This window comes from Petaurus breviceps, unplaced genomic scaffold (assembly GCF_028583685.1).
Source record: "Petaurus breviceps papuanus isolate PSGF00001 unplaced genomic scaffold, PetGlider_PUasm1.0 90601, whole genome shotgun sequence".
Classification (NCBI taxonomy): Eukaryota; Metazoa; Chordata; class Mammalia; order Diprotodontia; family Petauridae; genus Petaurus; species Petaurus breviceps.
The window spans coordinates 1,672,962-1,689,882 of NW_027187282.1; the positions used below are offsets into that span (position 1 = coordinate 1,672,962).

Consider the following 16,921-nt stretch of genomic DNA (forward strand, 5'->3'; position numbering starts at 1 on the left):
GGAGAAAGAGACAGAGAGGGACAGAGAGATAGAGACAGGGAGACAGAGAGAGAGGTCAGGTGAAGGGAGCAGGGAAAGGTGCTTGAGATTTTAATCTTCTGGGAGATAGAGAAGATGAATGCAGAGATGTGCTGGTAAATGTTTAGCAAATGAGTTGTCCAGAAAAAAAAGAATGCGCACAACTTTTTTTTTCCAATTTATTTATTTATTTTTAGTTATCAACATTCATTTCCACAAGATTTTGAGTTATAAATTTTCTCCCTGTCTTTCTCCTACCCCTACCCCAAAATAGCAAGCCTACTGAATACCCCTTCCCCCAATCTGTTCTCTCCTATGTCCTTCCCCATTCCCCCAAAACTTTCTAGTAGGGAAAGATGGATGTCTATACTCCCATGCCTGTATATCTTATTTCCCAGTTGCATGTAAAAAATTCAGCAGCCAGAGATAGAAAGAGAAATCCCATTTAAAGTTACCGTGGACATTATAAAATATTTGGGAATCTACCTGCCAAAACAAACCCAGGACCTATATGACCACAACTACAAAACACTTCTCACACAAATAAAGTCAGATGTAACTAATTGGAAAAAGATTAATTGCTCATGGCTGGGTTGAGCTAATATAATAAAAATGATAATTTTAACTAAATTAAATTATATATTTAGTGCCATACCAATCAATTTACCAAAAAACTACTTTATAGAGCTAGAAAAAATAGTAACAAAATTCATTTGGAAGAATAAACGGTCGAGAATATCAACAGAATTAATTAAAAGAAATGCTAGGGAAGGTGGACTAGCTATACCAGATTTCAATCTGTATTATAAAGCAGCAGTCATCAAAACTACTTGGTACTGGCTGAGGAATAGAAGAGTGGATCAATGGAATAGATTAGGCACATGAGATTCAGAAGTCAACGACTATAGTTATCTATTGTTTGATAAACCCCAAAACGCTAGTTTTTGGGATAAGAACTCACTATTTGACAAAAACTGCTGGGAAAACTGGAATATAGTATGGCATAAACTGGGCATAGACCATTATCTAACACCATATAGCAAAATCAAGTCTAAATGGGTGCATGATCTAGGCATAAAGGTTGATACTGTAAGCAGTCTCGGAAAACAAGGAATAGTTTACCTATCAGATTTGTGGAGAGGGAAAGACTTTACGACTAAACAAGAATTAGAGAACATTATAAAATTCAAAATGGATAACTTTGACTACATGAAATTGAAAAGATTCTGTACAAACAAAGCCAATGTAACCAAGATTAAGAGGGAGGTGGGAAATTCGGAAAGAATCTTTACAACCCATGTCTCTGACAAAGGACTCATTTCTAAAATATACAGAGAATTGAGTCAAATTCATAAGAATACAAGTCATTCCCCAATTGATAAATGATCAAAGGATATGAACAGGCAGTTTTCAGAGAAATAAATTAAAGATATCTCTAAGCACATGAAGAAATGCTCTAATTCACTATTGATTAGAGAAATGCAAATCAAAACAACTCTGAGGTACCACATCTCACCAGTCAGATTGGCTAAGATGACAAAACAGGAAAATGACAAATGCTGGAGAGAATGTGGGCAAATTGGAACACTAATGCATTGCTAGTGGAGTTGTGAACTCATCCAGCCTTTCTGGAGAGCAATCTGGAATTATGCCCAAAGGGCTATAAATACTTTCATATCCTTTGACACAGCAATACCACTCCTAGGGTTATATCCCAAAGAGATCATAGAAGTGGGAGGAAGACCCATATGTACAAAAATGTTTATAGCAGCTTTTTTGTGGTGGCAAAGAATTGGAAATTAAGGGGGGTGCCCATCAATTGGGGAATGGCTGAATAAGTTGTGGTATATGCATGTTATGGAATATGACTGTGCTATAAGAAAAGAGGAGCAGATGGACTTCATATTTATATGGAGAGGCTTATACGAACTGATGCTGAGTGAGAAGAGTAGAACCACGATAAATTTGTACACAATTACAGACACAACGTATGTGTGATGACCAGCTTTGATAGACTGGACTCTTCTCAGCAATCCCAAAAGACTCACGATGGAGAGAAATGTGTGCATCCAGAGAAAAAACTAGAAAGAACTGTCTTTATATCCAGATAGAAGCAAATTCCTGATCTTTTTCCTTTTCTTGTTTGGTTTTATGTCCTCTTTACCATTTTTCATTCTATCTGATACAATCCGTCTTTATAACCTGACTAATGTATAATGTGAAAGTATTTACAGATCCTATACTTGATTATATGCTGCCATGGGGGCAAGGGGAGGAGGGGGACAAAATATGAAACTCAAGGAATTGTGGAATTGGATCCTGTAAACTAAAAGTAAACAAACAAATTAATTTTTAAAAAATTAAAAAAATTTTAAATAATAAAAAAGAATTTTCCAAATATGTACATAGATATTTACCTTGGCAAATACAACAATGAAGCTACAAAACAAGGTGAATTCAAATTTTGTCTTCACTTGTTCAAGTTTCAAAGAAATTATTTTGGGAAAAGGCCCCACTGAAATTTTGTGACCCCACTTTCTTAAACACAGATTCAAGCTGCTCTTAATAATATTAACTCACCTACACAGCACAGTATTCTCAATTAAGATATATGCTCAACAGCCATAACTCACATGCAGAATGAGATAAAGGTGAGTTACCTTTGAGAACTTTCTCTGCATTTAAGCAATAGCAATACTGAATTTATTCTGTGGAATACTATCTATAGATTATACACACATACATAATATATGTGTGTATATGTATATGTTATACATACAAAAATATCTAGTATGTGATAAAGGTTACATGTTCCATCATTGGAACAATTCCTTTAAATATATATCTGGTGAGGACTTCATCTGGATAGGTTCTCCCCTGCTCCAAGCTCTGAGTCATGTCTCATACCTGAATGAGTTCCTAAAGGAAGAGAGATTTTTTTTATTCCATAAATTAACCCATTTATTGTTGGACTATGGACTACAAATATTTGATAAGATTTTACTGGTCTTCCAATTCCTTCAGTCTTCTGATTACAGATTTTATTATGACTGCAGAGGTGGTATTGTAGGTCCATGCACCACCAGCTACTGTTTTCATACAGAATTTACAATGCCAGATACCCACAGCCTGTGTCTTCATTTTGGTCTTGCCACAGAAGGAGTAGATATACTTGGCAAGCTGGCTAATTTCAATTTTCTTCATGATTTTTCTGAGGGATGCACCGTAACAAGTTCCATATTAACCAACAATTCTGACCTTCTTGGTATGTTTAGCCATGTTACCCATTGCAGGGCTGGAGCTTGGAGAGGCAAGGAAATATTTTTCAAATCCAGTTTCTGATATGAAAAGGTCAGGCAGGGCAAAAGTAAACTCTCTTTGGGTGATCAACAGGACCGTTATTTTACAGTTCAACATCCTGCCCCACAACCAAAGCATAGGGACCTCAGTCTAATAGCCACAGACCTGCAATGGGCATGGTACTTCATTGAGGAGTTAGATGGCACAGTGTAAATGGACCTCAATCCAGCAAGGCATTTCTCTAATGCTCTGTCTTAGGTAATCAGGTTCCCAGACTTTTATAAAACTCATCTGAGGATGCATACAGGTCATCCACGCCAATCTCAGCAAAGCTGACAGACTGATAGCAGGAGCTATTTCCCCTATTGATCCTAGTCCAAATATATTTCCTGCTCATATTTTTTTCTTTTTTCTTCTTTTTGGTAATTGGGGAGGGAAGGCAGGGCAATTGGAGTTAAGTGATTTGCCCAAGGTCACACAGCTAGTAAGTGTTAAGTGTCTGAGGCTGGATTTGAACTCAGGTCCTCCAGACTTCAGGGCTGGTGCTCTATTCACTGAGCCACCTAGCTGCCCCTTCGTGCTCCTATTCTGCCCTGAGCAGCTTATGCAATGGTATTATATCTGGTATTATATCCAACAATGGCATTGCTATAAATCAAAACATATGCACTGGGATGAATCTTATGAACAGCTTCTTCTGGTGCTCAGTCAGCTTCTCTGTACTCTAGGTACTAACTCTGAAAAACACTGCATGATCACTGAGGCACCTTCTCCTTTACATTCCAACAGCACACACTTGCCTATGTGCAGCCTTGCTCTCTCAACATTCTGGGAATGTTGAAGAACTGACCAAGGCAAAAGTGCTTTCCTCCAGATGGGTCCACACATCCATCGACAGTAACATTTGGGCAGCTTAAAGGAACTTTGAGTGTCTTTCCTACCTGAACAACCATTTCAAAGTAGGCAATTGAACACCAATATTCAGGAACAAGATAATTGGAAATTGGAAATGAGAGACTGGAGTACAATCTCATTGTGAACTGACCAGTAATGTCCAGGATAGGGGGGCATAGACATGTGATACTGAAAATTACTGTTATGGTGATAAGATACATTAGGCATATATGCTGTAGTTCTATCTCCAGTTCAGGCGGTAATATCCTTATGACAATAAGTGGTTATCTAAGTAGTAAATCCATTCAGTTGCTGTCCTGGGTCAGGTGCTAAAGCTGTCTGCAAAAGTTCTTCACTATGACTGCCTGTCAGTATGCTGGGCTGACATGAGAAAGCCACAGGAATGTTTTTAAAGTTAGTGGTGCTAGGAGTGTTAGACTAATATGGATCTAACATGGCTGAGTTGTATGTCTCTCAAGATGCACAGTTACTCAGTGGACGCTGTATGGTCTGAATTGAATGTCTTTCGGTGACAAGGATGGATGTCCCTCAAAGTCATGAATATACTAAATGGAGTAGAACTTTGCCTAGTCAATTCTGAGAAATCAATGTCAGGTGATACAACTTAATTCATAGTGATGTGGAGTCATACAGACACTATCATATTTTAGGTCAAAAGGCCATTGACAGTATTTTGCATGTTTAAGTTCCTTTTTGTGAAGGTCAGGCCACCTCCAGAGATGAGCATATATGACACGAGGGAAACCTTCCCAACCAGCCACCTGAAGCCTTTCATACAACGTCCTCCGTGTTGTGACATGTTTTTGAGGCTGGGCCCATTTGTAGTTAAAGCTGTTATTAAAGAATCCAATTTATACTTCTCTTTCAGCTTCTCTACCAAACGTTCTGTGGCTCTTTTGACAAATGTTTCTCCATTTTGTCTAAAGTACATCAGATTATGAACAATGCTCAGACATGTGTCATTACTTGTGGGAGTGTTAGTAATATACATATTGTCCATTTGTTACAGTTTTTGTCCTTTGATTCAAATCAACTTAAAATTCCAAGTGCAAGTATGATAGTGCTCATGCAGTAACGAAAACTCTCATCGCTGCCCACAGGCAAAAGTTACAGCCAAGGGATTCCAGATAAGCTTGGTTTTTGTGGGACACCTCACCCCCACCCACTCCATGGAGTCATCTCTTCCTTCTCCTTCTCCTCCTCCTCAGCTCTTGGGGCGGGAAGGTGGCAGGGTACCACTGAGAGGGGGCATGGATCCCACCATGGGATGTTCCATTAAAGTAACCTCACTTTTAAGTCTAATCTGAATCATTAACACTTTCTTAAGTCTAAACCAGTGCTTCTTTTTCTTAGACCAGCACTTTAACTTTGGGTTGTGATATGGGATCACAACCCACAGTTTAAGAAACACTGTTAGGAGTCATGAATGGAAAAGGTTTAAGAAGCCCTGGTCTAGACAACCAAATGACGGAGCCCTGGTTGGTAGTGATTGTTGATTTCTGAGGTACAGATACTCACACTGAAAATTTAATAATGTGCCCTTTTGAGCCTATTAGAACCAACTATAACACACCCCTGGATCAACTACCCAAATAGAGGCATCTGGCTATGGAAAGGAGAAAGACTCTATCATTGGCAAAGATTGAGAGAAAGGAGGTGAGAATGGAGGACAATGCTGAGGAGTTCTGAGATAATGAATTCACATTAAATGTCTTCAGTTTTCTCAAAAAGGCAAAACTCTTCATCTGTTCTGGGGTTGGGAGGGGTAGGGGTAGATTGAGGGATGGGATAATTGAGGAAGGAAGAGAAGGTTTGGAAGTTTGGAATCGTTCTGGTGGTGAATGATATGGGTTGATTGGTTGGTCCTTTGTTCTCAAAGAGGACCAGAATGACATCACTATGTTGGGGTCAAGATACAGGTGTGTCTGACTATGGCTGATCAGACCAACACAAACTCAGAAGGCTCTACCACAGGTCAGGCACAAGTATTCCATATGATAGGGAATGGGGTAAGGAATAAAAGGATTGTTGCTGCAGCTAAGGGCCAGTTGATTGAACTGTATAATTTCGAATGTACCCATTCCTCCTACTCATTCAGTAGCCCCTAATCCAAGGCTGAGAGACAGACTAAGGGAATGAGGGACTTGGTAACAGAAGTCAGAATATAGTTTAAATTGCTAACTATTGGGTGGATATTAGAAAGGGAGGAAGTGGAAGTAAAATTAGAGCAGGTCTAATGATTCATTATCCTGAGAAAGCCTGAGAAAGTACTAAGGGTTGAGGAATTAGAGGTCACAAGGAGAGTAAAGAATATTTAAGAAGGGTGAGGTATAGGGAGAGATGGATGGATAACATGTTTAAATAGAATAATGTCCATTTCTAATTAATAATGTAGGATACTTGTAGGTAATAGTGAGACCCATTGTGTGACCACCCTTAAGTGTGCCTGATATGGAGCAAAGGAATAGAACAAGAAAGAAGGGAATTTTGTTCACTATGGAATGGAGGACACTACAGAAAACTTAAATGGAATTGGAATGGGACATGAGTGGGGTAGGGTTGAGGAGGATGGGGATGAAAGAATGGGAGATGAGGGTAGAAGATAGTTGGCTACTGTGTGGCCAGTGATTGATAAATATAGTGAAAAAAAGAGGAGGTAGGAGATTGTTAGCCACTTCATTCTTGCCTCTCTGGCCACGTCTTCTCACACAAGAGACCATGTCCTAAAGGATCTTTCATCCCATGGTGTCACTCTCCTGATTGGTGACTGCCTCGCCCATAACACTTCCTCCTCTATAGCCACTTCTTCCAAAGCCACCTTGCCAAGCAACACCCTTTACTCCATCTTCCCTCCCAATCCCTCAGTTCTGGAATCAACAACTCTACCATTGCACCTGGATGGGTTGTGTCAATCTATTATTCCCTCTAGTCTTATTCACAAACCAAAGTGCTCCCCACCTTGGCTACCCCCACCCCAATGTGTGTTTCTTCCTGCATTAAAATTTAAGATCACTGAGGGAAGACTGCAAGTGAACACTACACTGTGATTACTTTATAAAGAAAAGCAACTTTGAAAGACTAAAATTTTGATCAACTCAAGGACTCCAGAGGACAGAAGATGGAGCATACTACCCATGAGATATGTGGATCTATCCAACAAGCACATTTGTTTTCCTTGACTCTTTTTGAAGGCTTTCTGTTTCTTTTTCTTATTGTTGTTGAATTATGGGGGGTATAGTGGGAGGGTAAAGTGGGAGGGAGAGAAAATAAATGCTTGTCAATTTTTAAAAAATAAAAGTAACAATTAATACTTTTACATTTATTCATTCATTCCACCAAAGTAGACTACTACTTTATATGGCAGATGAATTATAAACCTCAGTCTCCATCTTGCAGAGGGTATTGGGCTAGGCCTGGGTCTAAGCAGTCATCACCCACAACTGGCAACCAGCAAAGATTGCTGGTCAGCAGGCCTGAGTTTGTGTTTGGTCCAGCCTGTTGTCATAGTTACTCATCCTGTATTAAATGATGAATATACTTAAAGCTCAACTGTATATATTATTTCATTTTTAACAATGTGTATATATAATAATACTTATATATAAAACAACCTTTGTGTTTCTTCTCTTCTACCATTTGCATGGGCAACTCTCACAAAAACTCTACTGAATGACTGACCACTATTGCTAAACAGTTTATTTGAAAATCTACCAGATAGAAAGAATAGTAACATAAGTGGAAGATGTTTAAATAGGAAAATTGCCTTAATATTGCAATGAAAGGCAATATGTGGCTTGTTTCTGAAGAACATTTGCGATGGTACATGATGGTTTGTAAAGATGACCTACAATAAGCATGTCCAGTGATCATGTTTTTCAAACAGCCTGATATTTGTGATGCAAGAGGTGGCTCATTACACAGAGTTTGGGGTCTGGAGTCAGGAAGACCTGAGTTCAAATCCCACCTCAGACACTTACTAGCTCTGTGATCCTTGGCAAGCCACTTCATCTCTGTTTGCCTCATTTCCATCCTGTTAAATGGGGATAATAGCACCACTCTCCCAGAGTTGTTGTGAGGATCAACACTGTGTAAATACTAGCTTTTATTATAAGGACACAAACATTCATGATTTGTTACATCTTGATCATGTGATTATAAAGCTGATGAAGTATGATTACAGGGTTACAGAGGGGAACATGGGAACTACTCTGATATAGAACACAAATGAAGGTATGTGCCTGCAAATCATTTTGTACTTGAACATTGCATACTTGTGGAAATTTGGAAACAATTTGATGACAGGTTGTTATGAGAACATGTGTTTAGTCACAAATGGTCAGTTTGATATAATTGCCATGTGAGCACCAAAATCGTGCAAATGATCAACCATGGTTTCAAATCACTGCAGAAACAAATCTATGATGCTTCAAAAATGCACGTTTGCAGTTACAGAGGGAAAAGATATCTATAACATTGTAGACAATTATTTATTGCTTAGCATGCCATTAGAGGACTTTTGAGAAATCTTTGGACCACTGTTGTGAACCCCCAAGTAGTTTGCAGACCACCTGCTCTCGGTCAACTATGTTCTTTATAACCAACTCTGTTTCTCATTCCTTATTTGGTTTCTTTACCACAACGGTGGTCATAACTCAGGCTCTCTCCACAGACATAAGTATGACTTGCCTCTAGTATGTCCTCATATTCTCCCTGCCCTCACTTTCAGCACCAGCTGTGTGGGGGCAAGACAGTTCAGCAGTTCCATATGTATCTCTTGAGGAGAGCAGGGCAGTGCATAAACACAAGCTGTTGAACTATGCTCAAGAGTCACTTGATGTTAGAATGCTTTTGTCCTGGACCAGGGCAACAAGACTGGACCTTCCAAAAACAGGAATGAAATGAATGGTCATACATGATTGGAGACTGGCACATCTAGGTCCTAGCAGAATCTTTTCCCCTGTGATGGTGGATGTGATTAGAGTTAAAGTGTATGATACTCCTGATTTAGAAACAGATTCCAAAGCAAGTTTGAGAACTTAGAAACAAAGGGCTGCTCAATTATTAATTTAGATACTTATGGTTGGTTACTTTCTGTTCTCCAAGAAGACCAAAATGACATCACTATATGGGAGTCAAGTTACAATGTGTCCAACTGTGGCTAATCAGACCAATATGAGTTTGGAATGTTCTACCACAGTTTGGGCACAAATAGTCCATGTGAACATTTAAAGCATAGATGTTTCTAAATTCGCATATCTTATGTTTCTTTTGAACTCCTGCAACTCTGCTTTGCTTATAGAGGAGAGCACTTTCTTTGATACAGGTATGTCATGCTGGGCGGTCCTTTGCCAGTGTTTCCTATGTCATGTAATCAATCCCACAGTCCAGAGAGACCTTGAGAGTGTCCTCATATTACTTCTTCTGATCACCGTAAGAGTTCCTTTCATGTGTGAGTTCTCCATAAAATAAGTCTTTTAGGCAAGTGAATGTTTGGCATTTAAACAAGGAGGTCAAACTATCAGTGCTGCCTCCTTTATGACAGAATTTGAATGCTTGGCAATGTAGCTCAAGAAAGTACCTCAGTGTCTGGTACCTTTTCTTGTCAGATGATCTTCAGAATCTATGTGTGCCTGACATGGAACAAAGGTGCTAGAAATTCAAATGGAATTTTTTAAAATTTCCTGGCATGGCACTGGTAGACTGTCCAGGTTTCACAGGTATAAGATAATGAGGTCTTCAGTTTGGTAGGCAGTCTAATACCTCTTCTCTCCTACACTTTTCTTTGGGGCCTCCCAAACACTGAGTTAGCTCTGGCAATGTGTGTATCAACCTCACCATCCATGTGGACATCCCTAGAAAGTATACAGCCAAGGTAAGTTAACTTATCCACAGTATTCAAAATATACAAGCATAGCATAGAGAACACATACATGTATTTAAAAAAAGCTGAGGACTCTAGTGAATGAGTCAAAAATGAGACACGGTCAAAGAAGAATATAAGACAATCTTAGTTCACATGGGTATCTAGCCCAGGGGAGGTGACTGATTGCCTGATGTCAGACCCTGGAGGTTCCACAGCTGGAGGGTTGTGTTTGGTCCTGGGTGCCATAATTTAGGAAGGGTACTTAAAAACTGGAGGGATCCAGGATGGAGATGGGACTCAAATTTTGTTATGAAAAATTGGGGGTGTTTCCTTTGAAGAAGAAAAGATTTAGAGAAACAATGGTTGCTATCTTAAAAAATCTGGAGGTCTATACTACTAGAAAAGGGACCTGCTTTATCTGATCTTGAACACAGAGGGAAAAAAATTATATCAGTGGTAGGAGCTTCAGGGAAACCAATTATCAACTCAATCTAAGGAAGAGCTTTATATTTATTTATACTCAAATAGTGAGTAAACAGATTTCTGGGAGCCAAGATGGTGGAGTAAGCAGTAAACTGCAGTAACTCTCCCATATTCACCTCCAAATAACCATAAAATAGTGCCCTAAAATAAATCCTAGAGCATCAGAACGAGTTAAAATCTGGGGTAAAACAATCGTTTAGCCCAAGAAACTTGGAAGATCAGCAGGAAAGTTCTATCTCCCTCAGGTAAAAGAGGAGAGCAGTCCAGGACAGACAGATACCTCAGCAAGCCAGTGGGGGATCTTGAGCCCCAGTGGGATAGAACAAGCATATGCCAACACCAGGACCCCGCCCTCCACATGCCTCAGCATAGCCCCAGGAAACAGGCAGCCTCCAGAGGCCAGGCTACCATGTGCTTTAGTGTACCCCTGGGGAAATGCAGAAACACTTCACTGGCTTTAATATACAATAGACACCAGTATCAGGATGCTGGCTCAGGACAGATAAGCTGCCAGACCTCTAAGATCTCCAGCAACAGCAGTCACCCCCATGCCACTCCCTCAGTGCAGCACCTGATATGAGGGGTCCCTATGGGCCTCAGGGCAATAGGTAAACAGCCAGAGCCTGCAGCCCCTGGCACAAGAAGCCTGAGAGATGTCCCTTCCCCAGAAGCAAAGTTCAAATTTTAAAAAAGAAAAAGGCCAAAAAATATGAGCAAAAAATACCAAAAAAGAATTTGACCATAGAAAGTTATCATGGTGAGAGGGAAGGTCAAGATACAAACTCAGAAGGGGACAACAATGTTAAAAACACCTATGAACAAGGTTCCAAACAAAATGGGAAGTGGTCTCAAGCCCAGAGAGAGATTAATAAACAGGTGAGATTAATAAAACTGAAAGTAAAAAAAAAACTATTGAATTAATAAATAAAACTAAGAGATGGTTTTATGACAAAAGCCAATAAGATAGATAAGTTATTGGTTAATTTAATTTTACAAAAGAACAAAGAAAACCAAATATCCAGTATCAAAAATGAAAAGAGTGAAGTCATCACCAATGAAGAAGAAAGTAAAGCAATCATTAAAAAATATTTTGTCCAATTATATGCCAATAAATCTGACAATGTGAGTGAAATCAATGAATATTTATGAAAATATAAATTACCTTGATTAACAGATTAGGAAATAGAATGCCTAAATAAACCATCTTAGAAAAAGAAGTTGAACAAGCCATTAATGAACTCCCTAACAAAAAATCCCCAGGACCAGATGGATTTACAAGTGAATTCTACCAAACATTTAAACAACAATTGATTACAATACTATATAAACTATTTGGAAAAATAGGTGAAGGAGTCCTATCAAACTCCTTTTATGACACAGATATGGTGCTAATACCTAAACCAAGAAGAGCTAAAACAGAGAAAGAAAATTATAGACCAATTTACCTAATGAATATTGATGCAAAATGTTTTAACAAAATACTAGCAAGGAGATGACAGCAATATATCACAAGGATTATACACTATGATCAGGTGGGATTTATACCAAGAACACAGGGTTGGTTCACTATTAGGAAAACTATCAACATAATTGACCATATCAGTAACAAAATCAACACATTATATCAATAGATGCTGAAAAAGCTTTTGACAAAATAGAGCATCCTAAAAGGAGCTTTCCTTAAAATGATAAGCAGTATCTATCTAAAACCATCAGTAAGCATTATAATGGGGATAAGCTAGAAGTCTTCCTAATATGATCAGTAAAGTAAGGATGCCCATTATCATCACCACTATTATTCAATATAGCACTATAAATGTTAGTTATAGAAATAAATAAGAAAAGAAAATAGAAGGAATTAGAATAGGCAATGAGGAAACAAAACTATCAATCTTTGCAGATAATATGATGTCATACTTAGAGAACTTTAGATAAAAATCTACTTGAAATAATTAACAACTTTAGCAAAGTTGCAGGATAGAAATCATCCACATAAATCATCAGCAACAAGACATAGAAATAGAAATTCCATTTAAAATAACTGCAGACAATATAAAATATTTGGGAGTCTACCTGCTAAGACAAACCCGGAAATCATACAAACACAATTACAAAACACTTTTCACACAAATAAAGTCAGATCCAAACAATTGGAAAAATATCAATTGCTGGGGCAACTATGTGGTGCAGTGAATAGAGCACCAGAGTTGGAGTCAGGAGGACCTAAGTTCAAATTCGGCCTCAGACGCTTAACACACTTACTAGCATTGTGACCTTGGGCAAGTCACTTAACCCCCATTCCCCTCCAAAAAGCAAAGAAAAAAAAAGAAAAATATCAACTGGTAACAGGTAGGCTGAGCCAATATGATAAAAATGACAATTCTACCTCAGTTAATTTACTTATTCAATGCCAAAAAAAATCCTTTATAGAGCTAGAAAAAATAATAACAAAATTCAACCACAAGGACAAAAGGTCAAGAATAGCAAAGGTATTAAAGAAAAAAAATACAACGGAAGGTGGCCTAGTAATACCAGTTCTAAAACTATATTATAAAGTTACAATCACCAAAACTATTTGGTATTGGCTAAGAAAAAGGCAGATCAGTGGAATATATTAGGTACAAAAGACATAGTAGCAAATGATCATACTAACCTAGTGTTTGATAAATCCAAAGACTCCAGGAGCATTTTGGATAAGAACTCACTATGTGACAAAAACTGCTGGGAAAACTGGAAAATAATAGGACACAAACTAGGTATAAACCAACATCTCACACCATATACCTAGATAAGGTTAAAATGGGTACAAGATTTACACATAAAGGGTGACACAATAAGCAAACCAGAAGAACAAGGAACAGTTTACCTGTCAAATCTATGGAGAAGGGAAGAATTCATGACTAAACAAGAAATAGAGAGTATTACAAAATGTAAAATAGATAATTTTAATTAGATTAAATTAAAAAGCTTTTGCACAAACAAAAACCATGCAACCAAGATTAGAAGGAAAGCAGAAAGCTAGGAAACAGTCTTACAGCAAGTGTTTCTGATAAAGGCCTCATTTCTCCAATATATAAAGAATGAGTCAAATTTATAAGAATTTATAAACAATGGTACATACAAGCCATTTCCTAACTGATAAATGGTCAAAGGATATGGACAGGCAGTTTTCAGATGAAATAACCAAAGCTATCTATATGCAAATGAAGAAATGTCCTAAATCACTTTTGATTAGAGAAATGCATATTAAAACAATTATGAGGTACCACCTCACACCTATCAGATTGGCTAATATTTCAAAAAGGGAAAATGATAAATGTTGGAGAATGACTCTAATGCATCGTTGGTGGAGTTGTGAACTGATTGAACCATTCTGGAGAGCAATTTGGAACTAAGCTCAAAGGGCTATTTGATAGCACAAAACTGTGCATATCCATTGATCTAGCAATACCACTATTAAGTCTGTATCCCACAAAGATCATAAAAAAGAGAAAAGGCCCCACATATACAAAAATTTTTATAGTGTCCATTTTCATGGTGGCAAAGAATTGGAAATTGAGAGGATGCCCATCAATTGGGGAATGGCTGAACAAGCTGTGATACATGAATATAATGGAATACTATTATGCAATAAGAAATGATGGAACAGTCAGATTTCAGAAAACCTGTAAAGACTTGTACGAACTGATACAAACTGAAATGAGCAGAACCAGGAATACACTGTACATAGTATCAGTAACATTGTATGATGATCAGCTATGAATGACTTGGCTCTTCTCAGAAACCCAATGATCCAAGACAAGTGCAAAAGACTCTTGAAGGAAAATCCTATCCACATCCAGATAAAGAACTGATGGACTCAGAATGCAAATTGAAGCATACTTTTTTCACTTTATTCTTTTTTGGGTTTTTTCTTTCCTTTGGATCAGTTTCTTCTTTCACAACTGTGATTAATGTGGAAATATAATGCTAAAAATTATCTTGACATATAATTGGGAAAAGTAAAATAGTTTGAAAAAAGAAAAAATATGTGTAAGCTCCCTGAGGGCAGACTTTCATTTTTGTCTTTGTATCCCCAGTGCCCAACACAGGGCCTGACACACAAGAGGTCTTTGATAAATGCTTCTTGAATGAATAAATCATATCAGTCAGAGGTGTTTAACAATAGTGCATACTTGTTTCCGGAGGTAGAGAGTTCCTGGTTCAGACAGGTAATTGTTAGGGATGTTTTGGAGTACCATGCCTGGAGTCAGAAAAACCTGAGTTCAAATCCATCCTCTAACACTAGCTATGTGACCCTGGACAAGTCACTTAACCCTGTTTTCCTCAGTTTCTTCATCTCTAAAATGATCTGGAGAAGGAAATAGCAAATCACTCCAGTATCTCTGCCAACAAAATGGGGTGACAAAGAGTTGGACATGACTGAAATGGCTCAACAATAACTACTGCATTGAGGAGTGGGGGGTAATAAAATGTGACAATCCATGAAGCCCCTTCCAAGTCTAATGTCAATTCAAACTCTAGACAAAACATAGCTGTGAACACAGGAGAACAAGATGATTGTCCCTTTAGGGAGGTTTGAAGCAAGAAAAGAGAAAAGAGCATATAGTAAAGGATGGAGAAAAACATGGAAAACAACTAGCCAAGAGCTTCTTGTTCTAGAACACAAGGTAGAATAGTCATGAAATCTCATTATTTCTTAACTACTCCTGAGGACACAAGAGAATAGACCTGTTGGAATGCGCATCAAACAACTAGTACCATTCAATTGAGGACTCCACAGTAAAGGGCTTCGGGTTTTTATTAGGCAAAAGTCTAAGGAAGTTATGGGAAAACATCATAATGTAAAAACCCTTTCCATTTAGTACCTGTTACAACATACTTCATCATTCCATTGATGTGGATATGGGGGCAGAGGAGGGCATCAAATTATCCCCCAAAATTGAAAACATCAAGAACTTGATTTAGGGTTCCTCTTGTACACTGCCGCGATATTTAGATGACTCAGCAAAGCTGCCCTCCATTCCCTTGCCCAGATGAAAGGTGGAGAGCAAAAAGTGTTTCATATTGCTCCAACAGTGAAAGAACAGGGTTGGAACCACCCTGGCTAGGGGCCAAAGGGGCCAGAGACCTAGGAATGCTCTGGGCGGCCAATTTCCTCATTCTTTTAAAAATGTTCTGCTTGTGGGTTGTTGTTTTGTGGGTTTTTTTGGTATGGATTTGTTCTTTCCTGAGGAAATCCTCGGGTGAGGAAGAACCCTCTACTAATGGAGAGCAACAATTTCTTTGCAGCTTCTCTCTCAGAGAACTATCCAGAGTACTGAGAGGCTAAGGACTTACCCAGGGTTACACAAGTAGCAGGTGTCCAGGCGGGATTGGAACCCAGGTATTTCTGACTTCAATGTAGGTTCTCTATCCAATGACTAGACCATGACACCTCTCTGCACCTTCATTGGCTCATTTGTAAAATGGTGCTATTGCCTCTTCCATCTACAGTATAGTGTTGGGAAGCTCAAATGAGATAATATATGTAGAATGTTCTAGAAACATTCAAGTGCTACATAGATCTAGGGTATTATGATTAGCAGCAGCAGTAGGACCATTAGCTCTGAACTATAGCCTAGGCAGCTGGGGGTGCCACAATGCAAAGAGAGTTAGACTAGGAGTCTAAGTTCAAATCCAGCCTCAGACACTTACTAGCCATGCAACTCTGGGCCAGCCACTTTAACTGTTCACCTCGGTTTCCTCCTCTATAAAATGGGGATCATAATAGCACCCACTTCCCAGGGTTGTTGTGAGGATCCAATCAGATGTCTATAAAGTGCTTAGCTCAGTTTATGGCACACTGCACATTCTATAGAAATGCTTATTCTCTTCCCTTTCCTTCCCCTGAATCCATACAAGCTTCCCTACCTTTTTCTACCTTTCAAAAATGGCAGTTGCTCTACCACAGAATTGAGCCAAATTAAAGTGCTTTGCAAACCCTGAAGCACAATAGAAATGGCAGTTCTCCCAATGTAGCAAATTACACAACCGGAACAATGCAGGCCCTTTGGTCAAGAAATGATTCCTCTTTTCTGCTTGCTGAGAGATGAGTCAGGCAAATCCCTTTCCCCCCTCTTGACATCAGGTCCTTCTGTGCAAAATTCATGTGGCTGGCCTAGTATATGTTTAAAATCTTCCTCCCTGGGTCACAGTTTCCTCATCTATAAAATGAGAGGGTTTTATCAGATGGTCCCTAAGGTCACTTCTATCTCTGCCATCCTGTGACTCCCCCCACCCCCAAGTCCCAAGTGAAATTTATGGGACTGAGAACTACAATCATAACAGTATGTTTTAGAA

General features: G+C 38.6%; 1 protein-coding gene and 1 pseudogene across 2 annotated transcripts in view; both read right to left on the bottom strand.

Moving 5' to 3' along the window:
- Window positions 1-190: 190 nt before the first annotated feature.
- On the bottom strand, window positions 191-8,144 carry LOC138142649 (mothers against decapentaplegic homolog 4 pseudogene; annotated as a pseudogene).
- A 155-nt stretch (window positions 8,145-8,299) lies between these two features.
- TMLHE (trimethyllysine hydroxylase, epsilon) overlaps window positions 8,300-16,921 on the bottom strand; it is a 132,110-nt gene continuing 123,488 nt past the window's right edge. Inside the window, exon 10 of one of the 2 annotated variants that reach the window (XM_069063725.1) lies at window positions 8,300-10,085. The gene's annotated coding sequence lies outside the window, so the exon portion shown is untranslated. Of the gene's footprint in view, window positions 10,086-15,365; window positions 16,786-16,921 lie in introns of those variants that run through there. The other variant, XM_069063726.1, reaches the window with a different exon arrangement.